The sequence below is a fragment of the Falco cherrug genome, chromosome 5, assembly GCF_023634085.1.
Source record: "Falco cherrug isolate bFalChe1 chromosome 5, bFalChe1.pri, whole genome shotgun sequence".
Classification (NCBI taxonomy): Eukaryota; Metazoa; Chordata; class Aves; order Falconiformes; family Falconidae; genus Falco; species Falco cherrug.
The window spans coordinates 10,883,609-10,904,683 of NC_073701.1; positions in this window are offsets into that span (position 1 = coordinate 10,883,609).

The window sequence follows — 21,075 nt, forward strand, 5'->3', positions numbered from 1 at the left end:
TAATTTTACAGATAATACATCTGAGACATAGGAGGAAATATATAAAGGAGTATGCAGTATTGCTGGAAAGCCCCCTAGAGCCAGTTTCTGGAACAGATTAGGAAGGACTTCTGAGGAAAATTATCCATATCGCTTTTCATTTCTTTGTTCAAATAGTACCTCACATGCAACAAGTCCTATGTTTCCTAAGTTATAGAATAACATGTACTGAAGCACTAGATAGCATGTCACATTTATCATAGAGTTTGTCACGCAAATACTTCTGCAAAGTGCTTGTGTGATGAAACCCGCAATGCTGACTGTAGGAACAGTGATGAAACATACAGGGCCTGAATAACAAAAAATAGCCAAAATACCTTGATGTAGAGAAACTGGGAAACTAAAGCCTAGCAATACTGAATTTTGATTCCGTGCTTAGGAACTGGAAAATTAGATTAGGCTATGGAAGCAACACAGGATGTCACTTCACGACTATTACAGCAGATGCTTGCATCTTTCAAAGAGAAATTAATCTTTCTTAAGGAAATTATACCAACGAGGTTCAGTAACTAAGATTTCTCTAAAATTATTTTTTAAGAGGGAAACAAGCCAATCTAGCATGTCAACACATAGTTCTTAATAGAGCCAATATGAAGGCTTCAGCCTGATTCTGGCCCTGCTGTAAGCATGCTGAAGTACTCTATTCTGGACAAAGTTTGTTTCCATAAGCATCACTTAATTTCCACAGGCAAAGGTATTGATTGCTTTTCTGAGGTCTAAAAAGTGTTCTTAGCATCTTGAGTACACTGAAATTCCAAATACCACATCCTCAGATGGCACACAAAAATCCCGTGAAGGCTGGCATGCTTAGAAATGTAGGAAATGTTGAATCAGAAACCATGCCTCATGAATCAGCAGAAAGTTCTTAAGCAGAGACTCGTGGGGAAGGAAACCATGCTGCTTCATTGCTCAGAAGTGGTTTAAAAAGTGGAAGAATTACAGGAAATGGGTAAGGAAAAAAACAACACACACACACCAAAACATCATTGTGCCACCATAAATACAAAATACACTTTAATCTTCAATATTGACTGTGCTTTTGGCCAGTCTCCCCCCAAAACAGTGAAATTCTTAAGGACAGAAAAAGAAAAGATAAAATGATGATTAGATTAGAGGCAGGAAGCAACTTCTCTGCCAGGGGAGGAAACTTCCAGTCTTGGAAAAAAATCAGAGAAGGAAAGCATGAAGAGCATCTACCATATCATAAGTGACACAGAGAAGGGAAATAGGAAATAAAAATTCACCATTTCTGCCAGTGTAAAGGCTAGGAGAATTCTCAAGGAGCTGCCTTTAAAGCACATAACTGGAAGGCCTCAACACAGGTCACTGTGTCAAAAAGGAGTCAAATAAATGAAGGACTGCCCCATCACATGTATGCCTCAAACCATGGGGATCAAATGATGAATCAGATAGAGCTTGTGGCTTAGAAAGTCTTTACCCTGTTGAGTGTTGGAAACAGGAAATCCCATCCTTTAATGTTACACTTCATTTCTTACAGCTCTTCCCTAAGCAACAGGTATTTGCCACCAGAATCCTATTTTTTGGTCCAAATAAACCCAAGACAGCACTCTTGATCCCAGTCTGTTGGAAAGGATGCCTCAGTGGTTTTTCACAACTGAGGTTCATATTAACTTTTCCATTAGCGACACAACAGTGAAACTCAGCATAACAACAAATAAGCTAAAATAAGAATAATTGCAAATAGTTCTGAAAATAAGAGCATCCCATGACAGTTCCTGAAAGCCCAGAACAGCAGGCCAGAAGAAGCACAGGACACAGTCTTAGCAAAGTTACTTCTACATCCCCTCCTACCTTCACCATGCCCAAGGAAAAAAAAAGAGAAAAAAAAAAAAAAACCCGCTACAAAAATACCTCAGAAAACCCCACAAATCTAAAAATATCAGCTGGCAAAGTCCACATAACCCTGTATTCAAACCCTTTCTTTGGAATATTTAAGCTACTGTACTCCTTTGAGGAAAAAGCCAAGGTAGATGAACAAAGTATGCTAGTACTGAAATCGAACATTGACATTCCCCATGCAGAAAGTCCTTAAATGAGGTTTATTTTACACAATTTTCACTGACACATTTTAAGGGCATAAGTAAGGGTAAGGAAAATAAAGCCAGTTACAGATATTCTTGAGCAAGGACGACATGCAGACAGCTGTAATGGCCAAAACAGCAAACTAGACATGCACTAGCAGCACAGTACAGTGCCAGAAGTAAAGGATACTCATCAGGGCTGCCCAGAAGGCTGCCCCGTGTCCCTGAGCAGTGCCTGCTTGCTCTTGGAACGGCACATCACCCCTCCGCTGTTCCTCTGTCATACTGAGGGACTCCTCAGCAAGGCAAGACGGATGGCTAACCTGCATCGCAACAAGAAAGCCAGAGCCACGATCTCCCCCCATGGCAGCCGCCTGAACAGGATTGTATTTGTTGTACACAGAATTGTAAAATACATTTCAGCAAGTAGTAGCAGAATACGTTTCTCTGAAATGCCCCAACAGCCTATTTGGAAAACAAAACAGTGCCATCGGCTCTAGACCCATATGAATTGCAGCGACTTCGGTGCATTTTTGGGGTCATCAGTGCTCAGTTCCTTCTGGCACAGTAAGTGATAGACAGTTTAAAAAAAGACACTTCACAGAGAGGATGGGACGCACCAACCGCTGACATTTTGTATGTGTAACCCCTCAGCCTCCAGACATCTTTCCACATGCTAGGAAGTTCACAGGGCAAAACGAACACTGGGGCATTCTCCCTACTAACTATGCAACCCACCAGAGAAGGGCGTTATTAAAGACAATCCTTCTTACTACCAGCTGAACTCCTTCCCTAATAGCAAGTTCACAGGATTTCCAATTTCACAGCCTTCCCTGGGGTTATCTTTTGAGTGATCCAAGCTTAAAGGACCTAGGGCTGTAGCAAGTGCGCCAAGGCTCTTTGGTGCTACCCTGTACGCAGCACTTCAGCATAGCTGCCAGGCCACCAGACTACAAGCCTGCCATGTAGCAGCCTGTCACGGGGGCTTACGAGCCAAGGTACATGCCGTAAGCCCAGCGACCTGCAGCACAGTGCCAAAGCAAAATATTCCCCCTCCCGCACAATTGCCCTATAGTCTCTCTAAGGAATAACAATACTATAGCTGAAGGACGATATCTTCAGCTGATGCCAACTGGTACTGCTCTGCTGAAGTCAGTGGCACTACTCTAGTCTGTGCTAGCTGAAGAGCCAAAAGCCTCATAAATTTGCATTACATTACAAAGCGTTACTAGGAAATGAATGAAAGGGTAGGGGAGAGATTATTTTTCTCATGGTTTATGGACAATTTATCCCTTATGTAAGTTAGGTGTATATCCTCAGGGTGATACCTGACTAGACACTAATGCAAGTCTCAGCATTCCCAAGAAGGGGACACTGCTACGGCAGAATCACACAGCCTGGGAGGGGATTGCTTGTTTTCAGTCCCCTCCTGTAAGAGTCTTGAAGCAGTTGCTCACTGCTTTTTCTTTTTTTGCTTTTTTTTTTGCTTTTGCTTTTTTTTTTTGCTTTTTTTTTGTTTTTCTGCTTGTTAATGTCATAAACTTCCATCCCTGGGTTGAAATTCCCTACATACAGGGAGTCAGCCAAAGCAAATTCAACAATATCCCATTCCCCCATCCTGGAATTCTGGTTTTCATATTCCCTTTTTTTTTTTTTTTTTCCCCAACTAGTCAAAACTCTACCTTTATAGTTCTACGCAGTGTACTTACAGGCATAAGATCTTCTAAGCAGCGTACTCAATGCCTATATGCTATTCATTTTACAAAGTCCACAGTTACCCTGTGGGATGCTTTCTATTCACCTAGCCTGTTCCAGATAAAAAAACATTTCGGCATCCTCATCATACCTTAACATCAGCACTGACATCAGACGCTAACCAGACAATCACCACAACATCACCATTAGGCTGCTGAAGAAAAAAACAAAACAACAAAACAACCATACAAGGTGAGGGAATTTTTCCATTAAGATAATAAGAGAAAAAGAGAGTCTGAATTCTGTCATCCTGCCAGTTTTCAAAAAACATGCTTTGAAAGCAGTTAATCCCTCCCTCTGGGATTAAATTTGTCCAAATGCCTTGCTGCTAAAATGCCTTTAAATGAAACCATGAAGAATATGACTAGCTAACACTTCTGGTCCTGGGACCATGGAACAGTTGCAGTAACAATTCACCTTACAACATCATATATGCAGTAGAGTAATTCATTACTAAATTAGCCAAAGTCACCCTTAGATACACACCAAGATCTCCAAATCTCATATGGAAAATATCCTCAGTTGGTCATTTAACTGCAATATCTAGGGTTTGGAAAGCTTCTAAGATTTAGAGTTTAAAAAGAAAAAAAAAAGGTCACCCTTGATTGATGATCCTGGAGCAAAGGCAGGAGGAGGTCAACAGAAATGTAGCTCTGAGCGGACATCAGACAAAATAACCCCCCCACTATGCTCTCCACTCAGGCAGGAAGGGGTGGAATCAAAGTCTTAATTAATAATAATTAACCCCAAAGTGATTAAGGACCATGATTGCATGCATGTATAAATACACATTGATGTATGCACCCACTTGCACATATCCACCGATTACATCTGCTCTGACAGGAAAACATTAGTGTACTGAGAAAGGAGCAGAAGCAAACAGGTATGGCCAAAAGACAGGACCCTCTTAGGGTGGGTAGACAGATGGAGAGAAAAAAATAAATAAAGGAAAGCCACCTTTCTCACGTGTGTGTTCTTACAACTAATATCTTGATTTGTTATTCTTACAGAAAATATCTATTTTGAATCACCGATCTTGTGTCATGCTTTTGTTTCTAAAAACCAGTTGCCTGTCAGTATAAATCCACTTATTTCAGCAGTTATGAAATTAGAAACAAAAGCCATCGTTCGCCAGATGAGATTTAAATAGTGTAAGTGGTTATTTTTGCAGACTGAGGACTTGCCATTACAGAATGGAGCAAAGATGCTGTGCTGCTGCTGCACAGTTTGAGAAGCAGTTTCATCCCTGTCCCCTTCTGTACTAAGATAGAAACAATACATTCTGTATTTGCATCACGAGTGTGTAAGCAAGGATAAATCAAATGACATCTTCTGCCAGACACAGGGCTGGTCTAAGGTCCGAGAAGGTTTACTAAGGATGGTGTTTACTAATGACAGACTTCCTGCAAGAGCACAAGTTTCCATCCCGGGTCGCAACTGTTAAACACCTTCCTTCCCACTGCCCAACTGAGACAGCATCCAGAGCCAGCTGAAGCTTGTGTTCAAGGCTGACCCCTGTAGGATTGTCCTAAATTAATTATTGTTCAAACTAGAATACCACCAGGGTTCATTTAACGTTTCAACCCAATACAACTGTTAGTAAACTCTTCCAACAGTTAATGCCACACCATGTTAAAATACATGCTCTAACCTGGGTCTCAGCTAGCCCAGATGCAGTCTTCAGACAGTGGATTATATGAAAGCTTAAGAAACATCTGTTCTCATGTTTTCTCCATATACCTGCCTGAACAGAGAGTTCAAGCCAGTTCCCCACCATCCACTTAGTAAGTTAAATCAGCTGAGCTCCCAGATTTTCTCCCTAAAGAACAATTCTCCCCATTTTAAATGGTTTTCATGGCTCATCTCTGTCTCCAGAGACCAGAACTAAAGCCAAGTTTAACCCTAACTGCTGCTAGCCCTACGAATACGGCATTGCCCTTCTGGCCTGTGCGCCTCCCTCCCCTCACCAGCATCTTCTACCAGCTCACCACGTTAGATAGCATAAGGCAGAGTCCTGACAGCTTCCATCTCTACCAGAAACAAACCTTCTCACGAGGGTGACTATCATTTGGCCACACACAACCACGTGTGATGAGATGAGCACTCTGTTGTTGGGTTTGTTTGGGTTTTTTGCATGATTCCAGGTTTTCTAGTCACCCAAGTGATGTTATCGCAAATCTTAAAGGTGCCTAAATACGTTGTATTAATACTATCTGCCGAAGTTGTGATTTCATCAAAGATTTATACGGTTTGTTAGACATGATCTGGTTTTCATAAAACCACCAAAATGCACAAAAACCTAAAGCAGCATAACATAACTACTAATCTATCCAACTCCTTCCTATAATTTATAAATAATATAAATTATTTGGCCTTATTGGTTTAAAATATCTGACTTGCATTTACAATGACATTTAGCAAGAGAATGCTAGCTGTTAGCTGCCCTTGTAAGTAATGAACAACAAAAAAAATATTCACTTTATAATTTCCTAATGAAAGAAAAAAAATCACATCATAATTTCCTAATGAAAACTCTTCATATTCAGTACAAGTTATTTTGACATAAAACCAGCTTATATTAGTGCTGTCAAAGTACAGGTGACCAGAAATACCGATCAGCAAGGGGCACCTTATCCATAAAACATTTTTTTTCCATTAATTTCAATTTTGCTGGGACTTCAACTTTCATATCTCTACCAGAGATTCAATGCCTATATTCATATTAGCCTTCACTTCATAAAATATTTATACATGCTTTCAGTCCCATTGACTTAGATTCTCTTCTGAATATGGGCTACAAACAGGAGATTTCTCTGACTAAATGCTGCTATACCCTTCCTAGTGTCAGGAAACTTCCGCCACAAAACATTTCCAAAAGATGAGCAAGGGTGTTATGAATTAAACCAAACTGCACAGAGATGCCAGTTCCCATTGAAGAAGAGGGAGTTTCTGAAGGTCTCCACCAGGAAAAGTAGTCCCAAAATGGAAGTCTTGGTCCATGAAAGTTCATTACACTGCACTAAGTAAAGCCGGGATTTTACCTGAAATGCTTATTCCTGTTTTTTTTTTTTTTTAAATCACTTTTGAAAGAGAAAGGCTGTGCATGGATGTGACTTCTACTTAGCTCTTTTTTATAATGCCAAGCAAGAAACAACTCTAAGAACAAGCAGATAGTTAAGACGAAGTCACGTGTTTCTCTTTCTGAAACACTGATTTACCCTAGTACAAGACAGAGCATGTTACTCATTGTGGAGGACAATTAAGTCGCAGAAACATTCACTGCTCCCTGGGAACAATTGGCACCATTATGTGATCAACAAATCTGTTTTATGCGCATTCCCCACCACCACCCTTTTTTTCCTGCAGTCATCTAACATAAGCACAGGGGATGGAAAAAAAACCCACACCACTACAATCTCAGATTGTCAAATTTCCCTCTAGCTTCTGTTTTTTCTTCTCCTACTAGGATACAGGACATATCCAAAAATCAAAAAAATACAAGAACTATGAAATTCTGCAAAAATACTTAGTTCTTACTCATACGCCTTGCTGATTTTTTTCTAACATCCAAGATTAGCATTTACAGGATTTTCTTCAGAAACACGAAGGTTAGAGATTTACTTCAAGATGAAAACCACAGCTGAGATATTCAAAAGAGCTCTCAATCCCTGTATTTGGCAAAATTAGGGAAATTATCTAAACTGCATTAAACATTAAAAACTAAAAATACCCTCAAATTAACCTGAGCACTTTGTTTTAACAAAAAGACATGGGTCAAGCAGTCTAATTTTTTCCATTTGACTGCGACAAAATTGTGCAAAAATTACATTCTAATAAAAGTTTAGTTTTTAAACAGCCTCAAAGTTGAGAGCTACCTTGGGCTCACTATTTTGCAAGCTCTTTTCCAATGATTTTATCTTTACAACAAGAACAACAAAGACTGCATCTTGCTTATCCATTTTTGATTGCTTGACATAATACTAGCCATAAATTGGTCTGAAAACATGAAACAGTTAAAAATTATGCTTACTTTCTGTATCAAACAAAATTAATAAGAATATATTCTTTTTTCCTTCCCTTGATTAGCAGAAAAATGCACGGTATTTAGAGAAACAGTGCCTGAGGATTTATGTAAGCACAGATACATCTGTAATTTTTTGTTTATTTGCTTTTTACTTTTGTTCACATTCTTCTTCTGTTTAGTTTTCCCTGTTCACAGCACAGGCTCAGCACCCTCCTTGCTGGTTTCGAAGACATGTGTGGGAACAGTTCTGGAAATACTCAGGTCCTAACGTACATACAAAAGTGAAGTACTGATCCCAGCAGCCTGACAAGCTTTCTGGAAGGTGAGATCAAGCATGGATATATAGAGATATCAGGAAGGTTAGGGCAGGTTTTACAGCATATAGGAAATGGGCAAAAGTCAAGTTTAATTTGAACCTAGTGGGCTGAGAGAAGACAACATCCACCGCTCAGTCTCGGTGTTCAGGTTGATTACCACAACGCTTGCAGTGTCTTTCTCACACTTTCCCATTTCACCTTTCAACACAGGGCATCATATCTTCTTCCCTCAATTTTCAATCACAAAAGGAACACCAAAGGTTTCCAAAAGTTAACTCAACTTCGGCCATTTTACTTTAATAGAGACTATTTAATTAGCATGCTGTGACATCCATTCTTTTACGTACATTCAACCTTCTATGTATTACTCTCATTATTTTTTCTCCTTCTTCCCCCAGTTATGAGAAACACAACCCAGGTCACGTCATCGCTCTCAGACCCTGGGGAGGGCAGGAAAGCAGAGATGTGCAGTAGGTATCGTAACAGGTGCCACTGCTAATTGCACAAAAATAATTTTATCGCAATTACAGCGATGGCAGAAGTGCCAAAACTGATACCAGAGAGGTTTTTTCCTCATTTATAAGCAGTAAACATTCAGTATTTTAATTAACACCACAAGCCAAATAAAATAATTGCTGCTTTAATGTGTAGAACTATCAATTACTCTATACAGGATAGTGGCAAAAAGGCAGAACTTCTCTGTTAGTAGAAAGATTTGAAAATGGTTTTGACTATTATAAGACATAGTATACACTTCTCTTAGGGTGAACAAAGAAAAGGGTACCTTTAAATTATCTAAACCACTGCATGTTAAATCAGGAGCACAGCTACATCTCATTTATTAAAAGACAATATGAAACTTAGTTCTTATAATCACACACGGATTTGCTTCCAGACTCAAAAGCATTGAGCCAATTACACGTAACTAGAAGTAGAAACACGTCCCACAGCAAGTGTTTTATTTATAAAGAGAAAAGGGAAAGACTTCCATTATAGACCCCCTAGGAGCATCTACGAGACCACTCACAGACCAGTGTCCCATTATGTTAAGTGATGTACAAACACAGGACAAAACACTCAGCCCAAACCTGAAGCATCAGTCGGAAGACCACAGCACGAATGCTTGCACAGGGTAGTTATGCTTTTTTTACAGATCATTGAGCAGACCTTCACATAGTTCGGGATTTACTAGTTTTACAAGTAAATTAAGCTTTAAATATTTTAACAGTACTTTTGGTTATTTCTAGCGTCATAGTCTAATATTTGTAACTCAACTCAGAGCAAAAAGGCCTGTTCAGAGAAGACGAACAAAGTAAGCATTCCTCAAAGAAAAGCTGAAAAGCACTGAAACCTGATTTTCCAATAACTAGCACTAGCAAGAATAAGACTAGCACCAGTAACTGCAAAATTACAAACATGGGCTAAAACTCACCTAAAGTCCCTCTGGAGACTTAAGATGAAAAACAGCCAGCTGCCACATTTGTTAAGCAACAGAAAGCAACCTGTACACCACGTTCATACTGCTCCCCTGTTGTGGACAGGCTTTTTAGTATATATATATATTTATATAAATAAATATATATTTAGCATATAGTGACAGGACAAATAGTGATGGTTTTAAACCGAAAGAGGGTAGATTTACATTAAATATTAGGAAGAAATTCTTTACTGCGCAGGTGGCGAGGCACTGGCACAGGTTGCCCAGAGGAGCTGTAGATGCCTGATCCCTGGGAGTGTTCAAGGCCAGGTTGGATGGGGCTTGGGACCAGGCAATCTTTAGGGTCCTTTCCAACCCAAACCATTCTATGATTCTATGACTGGTACAAAGCTCTTTGTTACAATTAAACTACAGAAGGGCTCTGTCCTGAAGCAGTGGTTCTAAGGTACTGAACTGAAGTTCGTGATGGGACCAGGCTCTTCCAAATCTCTTGGCCTCTAGTTGATGGCTGGGGATTAACAGCACTGGAAACGAAAATTCAAAATTTCCTAGAGGGATGTACTTTAAGCCTGATTATCAGCCTGATTTAAACTGTATTTATGTACTTATTTTAATATACATTTATGGCCAGTTTTAACCAAATTGTGTTCTTACGTGTCTAATGAGTATCAGCAGCCTCACACGGCAGGGGTCAAATATTGTCCCCAGCAAAGGAAAAACCAAGCACCCGCTCCACAGTTACCAGCATTCCCTCAACTACAAACCAGCCGATGCTTTTCCCTGATGGCAGCAGTGAACACAGGAGGGAGTGGGAAGTCCATGCTCTGCAGGGTGGCTTAGGTGACAGCAGGAGGGGCAACACGTGGAGGTCAGAGAAGGGAGAGGGAGGGAGAGAAGCTTGGAAGAAGACGCAGGGGCAGAGACTACAGATCTGTAGGGCATTTAACTCTCACTATTCCCAAAATTATTTCTATATGTATAGACCTTTTTTTTTTTTTTTTTATGTTCCATCTGGATAATCTGATGTGGGATTTGCAAAGTTCCTGTCCTGCCTCCTGATTGAAAGGACAGGCATTTCCAGGCTTTGAGCTTCTGCACTGTTAGACCTGCAAAAATTCACAATCTGGGGATGTCTGAGGTAACTGGGAAACAACATTTTTGCCATTTAGAAGATTTTTCATTTCCAAAATGCTTCATCCCAATTTGGGAGGCTTCCTAGATGCCTTAGATCTCCCTGCTCCACAACAGCCTAATCAAGCAGTATGCTGAAAACCAAGGGAATTGACCAAGGGGAGAGATTGATACCTAAACCAAAGGTGCCACAGGTATAACATATCTTCCAATGAACTAGGATTTTCCAAAGACAATGGTAGAAGACCTCTGATCAGCTGTACTGAAAACTCAGGAACCACAGCTCCCGTCAAACAGTACTGTTACTGCCTCTCCTCATCAATTAATTTGCTTAGTGGGTAATGCAGCAGGAGAACAAGGAGGCTGTTTGAAGGACTCTCAGTGGGGACAAAAGAAGGCTTGTGACCTTACCCAGAAATGTCACTCGGTCACACAGGAAGATAAATCTGATGAAGACGTTCTGGGCAGAATAATGCTCAAAACAGTTTGCAGTCTGGATTTATCTGGTTGTTGCCGAGCAGTACAGTGGCATAAAAGAATGTATGTACTACTCACATAATTTATCCCAATACAGTGAAAAAGTGTGATGGCAGGCTGATCTGCTACAGACCACCATCTTATCAGATGCCCATAAGGAGCAGAACAGGACCTTGATGGTGGCTTGGCTGTAGGAACTGCCAAGGGCATGACCAAGGATGCTGACCAATACTGTTCGCTATTTTTTATGCTACTCCTGTCTACAGGTAACTTTTTTTTCATCTTTTACTTACGCTGTAAATTATCTGAAGCTTGCACCTCATTCCTATTTGCAATTTGTACAGCACTTAGCAAAATGGAGATGGGGCCCACCACTCTGCATTACAAATAGCATCAGCACCACACTGGGGGTGGGGTGGTATAAAAAAACCCAACAAATATAAATCAAAACTGAGCTCTACCAAATGCACTGAACTTGTCGAGTTTAATCCCATGGAATGGAGGGAAGGTAAAGCCTTTGCAAGTGATGAAAGACACATTCATACCTAGGCTAGAGTTTACAGCAATCAAGGAGCTAATCACACAACTGACATAAATCCTAGTCTAGACAAAGCTTTGTACACTGAAAGGGGTAAAAACACAGTGCACTGGCATGGAAGACAGCTTCACACCCTTCCGTAATGAGGGCTGAGATCATTTCAGCTAAGGTTAGAGATTTTGAGCACCAGAAATTCATGCTGACTTCCACTGTCTTAACAGTTTACTGTGCCTTTAAAGCACACAGTCTAAGTTCAAAGCCCCTCAGATACAGATCTACCAGACCCACACCAGTTATTTACAACAGTCATTTTGCATATTTGGGTCCGAACTGATGCCAGCATTTGTTAGCTACCGTGTGACAGTGAGAACATGCTGGTCCTCAACCCTATTTTCTAGAAGTCCTTCACAACCTTATGCACCAGGTCAGCCAGTCCCCTGCTAATTGCTCCCTCCAACCATTTTAATGAATATGCACATCCTATGATGTCTCATGTGGAAAACAGCAGAAACGGTGTTGCACTAGGTGAGAAGTAGATTAGGATGCACTAGCAGAGTAGGAGATTAAGAGACAGGGAAAGAACAAGCATGCAGCCAAGGCAGTGTGTGCCCCACACAGTCACCAGAGGAACCAGAGACTCCAAAATCTTCAGCCAGTGTTAAACGAGCATCCTGAAAATTTTTTTTAAATAATGTGCACATCTGTAGAAAAAAAAAATAAAGTAATTTTTAAAATTATTCATTGAAAGATAAAGATGTGCAGCAATAACTTGCTCCCAGGGCTAACTCTGGTTAAAGAGATCTCCAGAAACCAGGGACTAACACAAGGTTAGGCAGTATAAATGCAAACTGCTGAGAAGTGAGAAATGCAGAGTTAAAGACTGCTTTGTGAGGAGGTGGGTATCTTAAATCCATCCTGCTCAACGCGAGGCAGGAATAAATCTAAACTTGTATTGCTGCTGTTATACAGGCTGCCTAGCAATTATTTCTGGCCTCCAGAATAGACCATTTCTACCACAGTAAGAGAGGAGCACGGGGCAGGAGACAGCACTGCAAGTCCAGCCCCAAGCTCCCCAGAATGCTGGGTCCAGCTGTACTCACCAGCAGAGGGAATAATGAGGAGGCTGGCAAGGAGGAACAATAGGTTGTGTATCTTCCAAAATGCAAACACACTGTGTTTCCATAGGGAGTTACATTCTGAGGGCTTTCATCCGTCAGATGCCATGACTATCCTCCCTGCCTCCTTGTCTTTCCTACCCCTCAGCCTGTATTACTCTTCTGCAACTTCTGCTGCCATAGACCCAGTCTTGCTGTGGTAAGTATCTCAGCAGACCTTCAGATGCAAGGAAAACATCCTTTCTGACAGCACAAGCCCTACGATATCATGAGGCCACATACAGCAAGGGCAGGATTAAATCCGAAGTTTATTAATACCGATTTTGGGCAAAGCCTCTACCCATATACAATGCTAACTTTTCCAGCTCAGGATGTGTCAGAGTAGGGTTGCTCTAAAGCACAACTATATTTGCTGTATATCTGGTATGATCAGATGCCAGTGTACTAAAATAAAAATGTCTTCAAACTTTAAAATTTAATTTTCCTAGATTTATTTTTGGTACTGATTCACCACTGATACTAGCATCACTGTGATGAAAGATGGCAAGTTACATTATTCTAACTGCGCAAATACAGTTCAAACTGTTTGTCTCTGGGAATTATTTTTTTTAATGCACTTTTAAGTATGAAGACTCAAAATGACAAGAACACACCTGGATTTCCATCCAGTGGGAAAGTACCTACTGAGCTGCTTCTGTCTGTGCTGAGAAGCCCTTGAAATGAAAACAAACGAACCACAAATCACACTAATGGGACGGCTGTCACTTCTGGATTCAACCATAGAAATGAAATATAATAGGGGGGAAAAAATATTGGCTTTATTCCCAGACACAAAAAGTAAATCATCTGCGGAGAGAATGACATTCCTCTCCTCCCCTTCATCCCAAACCAGACATCAGATCTATGGAAGTGAGTATACAGAAACTTTCCCACCTTTTGACAATCCAACATAAAAAAGGAAAGAAAAGAGAAAACAAACAAACAAAAAAAAACCCCAACAAAATAGCTGTAAATGCTTTGGAGACTACACATATCTATTAAATATATGATAAAATCATCTGCAAAATTGAGCGGCTTCCTGAAGTTAAACAGCAAAACATGTAACCTCGGCAATACCAGGAATCTCAGTTCAGCTGTAAATTTCCACAGGTTCCTTGGAGAAACTAGGGGGGTCCACATAGAAGGCTTTTTGTGAAAATATGTATTCTGTACACACAGACACATCTGAGGACTGCTGTATTCTCAGTTTCCTGACCTGGTATCTCAAGCTGGACACCTAAAACAATATTAAGATTCATGACCTCTTAAGTCCCTCCCTGGGCTCCGCAGCACCTTGGGAAGCACGGTCCCACCTCCGTCCCCCTGACTGACCCAGGTCACAGCAGCCAAGGCAAGGCAAAGAGTTGCCCCCTCTCAGATGTGTGGCCACAGACTTTTAAAGGACCAGAATGTATTAAATGGCAAATAAACTAGTAATAATATCCATCACAAATATCATATCATTATGGTTTTTTTAGCCTTCTATTTGTACTGTCTAATCCCAGGCTTGAGCCCATGTCCTGTGAAGCCTAGGTAGAATCAAGCACTTAAACACGACATATATGCAAGTGTCCATTCCTATTTAGACACCAAAATGACCTCGAATTAGCAGCAGAGACTTTTTGAAATATGCATTTCTAATCCAGGTACTCAAACGGGATGTGGGACTTCCCCAACAGCTTTGCTACCAAGTGGCAGCTGAGCCATGGAAAACCCAGCTTGCACATGGTTGTTACCTCTGCCGTCAGAAAAGAACAGTTGTGTACTTGGCGCTCTCAGCCTTCTGAAAAATATATTCCAGTCCTTCAGAGCTCTGGTATCTGGCAGATTTTCAGTATCACATACTTGCTGACTGTCCTAGTGTGCTGCAGGATAATGCTGAATTATGAACCTAGCCCTTTCCACAAGGTATTCCCGTATTCTTTTCAAAAGATTTCCCTCCTCCACCCAGAAAGTTAAAGAAACCTCGCTATGGAAATACCAAGTTCATGTTTTAGCTAAAAGGAGTGCAAAGCAGGGAGAGTAGTGGTTTAAGGAGAGAAAAGGGACACGCCAGCAGCCCTGATGAGAAGTCAGAGCAGGGAGGGTGGTGAGGCCACATGGAAAAAAGCTGTGCCTCTCATCCTTCCCATGAAAAGAACTGAGCAAAGGGATCAGGAAACCCCAGTACTCAGGTCAGAGGTGAGCAAGAGAAGCATGAGTCTGGAGGAAGCAAAAGAGCTCAAGGTAAGCAAGTACACAACAAGTAGGTTTAAAAAAAATAGTAAAAAACCAAAATGGATCAAAAATCAGATGGACATTTACTGTAGCACTGCCTCTTACAGGCTGAGTGATAGTTCCTATGCCCTAAACATTAACAGCTTGGGATGAACACAGGGGACATTTTTTTTTTTTTAAAACTCAAGATAACCTGGTAGCCACCTGCTACTGGGCTGGCCCATTCTTCTCTGGCAGCTCTGCACAGGAGAGAATTTAAGGGATGCAATGGGTGGTTAAGTCAAGAACGGGAGCAAGAAAAGTTTTTCCTAAGGAAATTACACAGCTGGAAGGGAGAGGGGGGCAGCCCTCTGCAAGCCCCCCCAGTCCTTGCAGGCCAGGCGCCTGCTGCTGGCATGCGACACAGCGGTGTCCTGCACAGCACCAGGCCGTTCCTGCAGGATTAAAGGGTGCCATCCTGCAGCATACATAGTGGTACATAGGTGGTCTCTTCAGTTCAAAGCTGAGTCCTGGTAATCCCAGTGTTCATGCCACACATGACAGAGCAGCAAGCAATCTCCGTTGCTGTCTGTCTAGAATCTTCTACGATTGTTGAAGCCACAAAGGTAATTTTAAAGAAGACCAAGCACCCCTTTCTGATTATTTTCTGCAAATTGCTTTGGAATAAAGATATGTGGCAAAATCTTCAAGCTTAGCAATTTCAGTTAAGCACTTAATTCCAAGTTAGAGACTTAGATACAGATACCCACACACCTGACTCACTGCTGAGCATTTATACAGAGACTCATTTTTCATGAGAACAAAGCCCTGGGAGCTGAGGACACCGAGAACCATCTGAGAATTACAGATTAAGTCAATACTAGACTGTGAGAATGAGAAAAAAAAAAAACAAAAAACAAACAAAAACAAACCAACCCTTTCTTGCTTTATATACAGCTGACTGGTTAGCAATTCCAGCCAACCTTTTCCTCAAATTTCCATGATGAGTTATACCAACCATCAGTTAGCTTCTTGGCAACAAGTTTGTATGCAAGTAAGGGAAGGTAAAAATGAAATTATTTTTAAAAAATGCAAATCTGCAGTATTTATGTGAGATCTGTATCCACACTTAATATTAACTAGACATGGCAGATTTTATATCACATTAGAGAGCATACCTAGACAAGCAGAACTGAGCTTTATTTCATGTATAGTTGTGTTCAGGTTCAGATACACGATAGGTTATTAGCAACTTTTAGGAACAAGTTGACTTACTATAAATCAAACTCTGATATCAGTGCAGCTAGCAAGGAACCGTACAAATTACACAAGTACAAAGTAAGATCATAGTATTCTATTAAGATGATTTATTGCTTGGCATTTCTGGAAGTTTTGGGGCCATCAGTAGACGAGATTCGCGTGCCAGTTTTGAGACACACCTCACAGTCTGCCTCTGCCTACTAGCATTTGAAGACTTGTTGGTAACGTTTATAACTTTACTTTTTCCTCTGAGACACTCTGAAAGGTCTAGTACTTCTGGGTTTTTTTCCTAGCTATATATCATCCAGGTTTGGGTTTACTTCAGTCCCCTGATCTCCATGTAGTCTGGAGAGACTACCCCTCCTTCCTCCAGAAGGAGTCCTCACAGGCTTTATTAAGCAGCTATAACCTTTTGAAAAAACAAGAATACTTACTCTAGTCCTGAGAAAGCACACCTTCAGGTATCTCAAAAGATTTCAGAAGAGCATTTAATTCCCCGCTAGCTTAATTATGCTGATTATTAACACTTTCTCTCTTCAGTTTGGAGTCAAAATCAATTGCCTTCTGAAGAGGCTTATCCAGAGCCAGATCTTCTTTATACAGTTTGGCTTTAGGGAACTCAACTTGAAACTCCTAAAAGAGGTTACAACTCTTTTAGCAACACTCACTGCTTACTCTAAGATCCAGGCACCATCACAGTGATTTGGAGATGACCTTGTTCATTCCCTCACACCTCCACACCACAAGGTTAATGCTAAAGAAACCCAGGAGTGCTTTAAAGCGTGAAAGCCACAAAGCTGCTTGATCAACTGCAAAACTGAAGTCACCTGTTATCCTGAGCTAAGGCAACGAGTTCCTCACACAGGAGAAAAATTTGTATTACTTACTATCTCAAAAGGATCAGCCAAAGCTATAGATCCAACACATATTTTGAGCAGTAATACCTTATGTTACGTTTATACACAGTACAAATATAAATTCAAATTTAGTAGTGAGCTGAATAAGATATCATCTTAAATCAAAACCAAAGGATTTTAATTATGTCAGTGCAAAACAAATCAAGATAATACAATGATCCTTATTTACCATGTCTTTTAACTTCTCAGATGGAGATTAATTTCAGAAAATGTTACATAAAGAAGACTTAAAATACAGAGAATCTAACTCTGCCTCTGAGAAGTATGCAGCATATCAAAAAATGCACATACTAAGCCCCATTTCTAAGACCACATGCAATCCTTATTTAATGATTTGATAGGTATGGAAGAGCTAATTTTCCGTTACACTCTGTCTTGATCCTTGGTTTCATCTGCTGGTTTCATCTGAGGTTTCATCAAAGTAGGCTATAGTACTGGCTAAGAGAAGCTACAATTGTTAGTAGCCAGCGAAGTTAAATTCACCTATGGGCTGATCAAGCAAGCCATCATAAGACCTATGGTTTTGCTCCCCTATGAGGAAGTTCCACAAGTTACATCAACATAAGTAGAGTAACGGCTATGCCTTTAAAGAAAGCTTTTCAGTTTAATGTAACATGAGCTGAAGTTGGGATGGAAAGAAATACACCACCATGGCTTTAAAAACATACCTTAGTCTTCAAAAACGTAGCCTTCCTATGTAAACCAGCCTTTCTGCGTGACACCACGGAGCATGTGCCAGCCCAGATTTCCTCAGGAGGGTTTGATCAATCATCATTTAATTAATGTTAATTTGAGGAGCAGCTGGAAAAATGTGTGCCCATCAGTTCAAGGCTGTGTGATTCACAGGATGAAATGAGGAGAATAGTTGTAAGACAAGAAAAATAGTGCTCCATGACTTTCCCCAGCACCTCTTGACTTTGATGAGAGGACATTCCCTAGCCCCTAACGGTATCTTATGGAAAAGGGAAGGCATGTTCAGCAACCTGTTCACACCAAAAACCTTGCTTTGCTTCTGGATTTAACGTAAACACACCTCTGTTTGGGCACTCACTGAAAAAAGACAAGGCAATCAGCTCACATTTGGTGTGACCTTGCCCTTCTAAATTGAATCACAACACCCAGAGTTCCCCCATCTTGGCTTTTTGCCTTTTACCTATTCTAAAGAGCAGGCCCATATATGATGCATACCTTTACTGTGCTATTTTATAAACTCTAATTTTTTTTTTTTCCAAGAAAGGCATTGTTTTCATTTTGCAGTGCTTGAAATGCATGGGCAGACTGTAGCACCCTTATTTCTTAGTCCTCCTCTTGAAGATACAGATTGGTTTGCCTCAAGTAGGTCTATGATGATGGATGCTTCTCTGTTTCTATCACTGAAATAAATTAATAAATGTCCAGGTAAGCACAAGCACCAAAATAATCCAAGCAGATAAATTTCAGCTCCCAAAAAGACATCTATCACCTGTAAAAAGTCTCCTGCAACAGCTTCCCAGCTGATTCATGTTTGACAGCAGCAATTGAGAGTGGTCAAACACTCTGAACTGCTGAAGGCAGGGAGGTTATCCATCATGTCATGCTTTTCAGTAGCAGCTGTAGCAAAATAAATTACATAATGTGTTGCATATGCTACCTAAATGCCTGCCCACCATACTCTGTCCTCCACTCTCACAATATTACAAAAAAATAATAAAATGGCAACGCTGCATGATGCTGGTGTTATTTTCCAAAGCCTGAGAAAATACTCACGTACCTCCTGATAATTTCAGAAACAAAGGCTGATCTGTGCTTTAAAAGCTGGGTCCACTAGAAGCACGTTTCATGTCCTGTCATTTGTCAGCACTTAATGTAAAGTAGGTGACATGGCTAGATGCCTCCCTTATGTAAAAAGATAAGCTGCAACCAACACCACATTGGCGATTAAATTCCTGTTAAGAGTTTTCCTACAAATGATAATAATAGGCCCCCTGTGACGTCGGCTGGGATGACCTGTACACTGTGGTAGAAAGCAGTTCCCACCTGAGGAACCTGAATGTTGTTCCAGGTCTGCAGGAAATATTTTGTGAAGTAGAAAAAAAAAAAAAAAAAAAAAAAGGAAAGAATAATAAAAAAAAAAAGAGATGTTGGTGGAAAGGGGAAGCGATATTTCACAGGCCTTCCAAGCTATGAAGCAATCTGTGGTGTGATCAGTAGGAAATGACCACAGGCCTCATGACGGCACGGAGAGCCTGTAACCAGAAGTATTTCAGAAACCCTATTCTTGCTCATTTGATCATCTCACAGTAACTATTAAAGTCAATGACTTCACTAGAATGGAAAAAATAAACAGTTCATTTTTAAATATAGTTCCTCCATAATGCTTTTTTTCAGAGACCTCAAATGACTTCTTCAGAGCTGACAGGTTCAAAGGAGCAATATTCACCACTGCTGCAACTTCTATTCCACACTCTTTTCTCCTCAGTCCTCAAGTCAGAAGAAACTGTTAGTTAGAAGGGAGAAAAGGAAAAAAAAAAAAAAAAAAACGCAAGAAAATGAGAAATTGAGACTGAATTGGAATGGGGAGGGGAGAATAAGGAATAAGAGAGAGGTAACACATTCACAGAGGAAAACATAACTCACAATCCTAGAAACAGCTTTTTTTGATCCATGCACTCAAAGCTATACATAATTGCTTTAATTATCAAAGAGTGATTTCCAAGCCTAAAATCAAGTGTCTGCAAATTAAAGTTGAGATCTTTACTGGAAAACAGTCAGCCTTATTTAGTCCATCACTAATAAAACCTGCACTGGAATATCTGTTTAGATCAGCTCCCTCAGATGCGTGCTACTTCAGAATTAAAAAAGAAAATTTAACTTCACCTTCAAGTGCTGTGTAGTGTCCCAGAAATAAAACCCTCTCCCTTTCAAACAGAGTGCTTAAGTATGCGGTTACTTTGCAGCAGCTGATCTGGAATAGCCACGACAAAGTTAAATCATGGTAATTTTCAGTGAGAACAGAGCTTACGGAGCCTTTTTGTGTGCTACAACAGTTTGCAATAATAAATCTCTACTGCAAAAATTGAAGGGCATCTTCTGACATTTTTTATTATTTTCGTTTCTGATGTTTTTGTTGTTGGTTTGGATACTTTTTTTTTCTTCTTGGCACTTGCATAAAGAAAGCTTATTTCCTTTCTGAAAAGACAGTGGGAAGAATCTCTTGGAACACTTCTGCATAACTGAAAAATCAAGGAAAAACATTCCCACTTTCTCCATTGTTAAAACATGACTTTTCCTGCTTTCTTAAACTGAATGAAAGTTGAAAACACAGCATTTTAAAGCTCAGCCACGTAACTCTAGTTGGGTGTGAAGAATATTTATACATACAAAAGGATTTATAAACATGGTTAATTGAGATTCTGCCAGAGTGTTCAGACTGCTTTGCAAAATAAATTTTAATTGTGAAATTCTTAATGTAACAATGAATCTCAGATTAAAAATAATGTCCTGATAATTTCCCGGTCGGCCACCTAGCAGCACAGAGAAGAAAAGCCCAAGTATTCTCCCTAACCTGTGCTGTGTGGATCCATGGGTTGGGTCATGCGTGACACTGGGACTGCCAGGGGAATTTGGGGAAAACATCTGGAAATCCACCTCTGCCTGCCCCAGCAGATGATCCCAGCAGCCCTGCCATGGAGCAGATGTGGGGGAAACCCAGGTGGATTTGCATCACAGGATGCACCATGCCAACACCTAGGAAAGGGGCAGAAAGGAAGAATGGCAAGAAAGGAAGAAGCATAGGGAGCGTGGGGAC